Source organism: Melanerpes formicivorus, unplaced genomic scaffold (genome assembly GCF_026170545.1).
Source record: "Melanerpes formicivorus ecotype bairdi unplaced genomic scaffold, bMelFor1.0.p_v2 SCAF_184, whole genome shotgun sequence".
Lineage (NCBI taxonomy): Eukaryota > Metazoa > Chordata > Aves > Piciformes > Picidae > Melanerpes > Melanerpes formicivorus.
In genome coordinates, this window is record NW_027142536.1 from 301,609 (window position 1) to 302,500 (window position 892).

Here is an 892-nt window from a genome sequence, read left to right on the forward strand (position 1 = left end):
GCGTCGGAAAGGGCCCCCGGCCGGCAGGGCAAGGGCGGTCTTCCTTTCCACTTCGCTTCCCGTCGCGTGTGAGGTGTCGTCCTCGTTCCCCCAGCCCCGAGCGGCTCGAGCGGGGGGGAGCCGTGGCGTTAGCGGCCCGGCGCGTGCCTTGCCGCATCCTCCCCTTTCCACCTCCCCCCCGGCGCTGGGGCAGGGTTCGGGGACCGGTCTACCGCAACCGGCTTTGTGACTGCTGCGTGGCCCCGTGAGTTTTCAGGTGTCCTAAAACGCGTGAGGCGCCGGTGTCGTCCTCGGTTCCGGGTACCCGCGGGTGCCGGCCGCGAGCAGCTGCGTGTGGCGGGGGTTGGCCGAGCCGAGAGCGAGGCGGCGGCGTCGCGAAAGTTAAAAGGGGCTAAAAGCGGCGCCGCGCGTGAGGCCTCACCTGCCCGGGTGGGGTCCCCGAGGGTTCCTCCCTAAATGAAACCTCTAGCCTGAGAGGGGCGGCTTTGTGGCCCGTACCCCCGCCCGCTGCCGAGCGAGCCGCCCCGGCTCTAAGGTCCTGGCGTGCCGGGGGCGCGCCCCGCTTCCGCGGGTCGCTGTCTCCTCTAGCACGTCCCGGTGCTCCCGTGGCAAGGCGGGGAGAGAGACGAGGGCCTTCTCCCCGCCGGGCGTGTCGGTATCGCTCGCTTCCGCTGCTGCTGCCTGAATCGTGCCCGGGATCTGGCAGCCAGGGGCCGGCCTCGGGGGCGGGGGAGCCCCAGCCGGCCTCTGTGGCCGCGTGGAGTCGGGAAGCGTGTGCTTGCGTGCGCACGCGAGGGAACTAGCCGCGTCAGCGGGTTGCCGGGCCGCCTCGTCCGCGGCCTTCGCGGGAGGAGCCCGGCCCGCCAGGGTCGGAGAGGCACCGTCCCCTCCG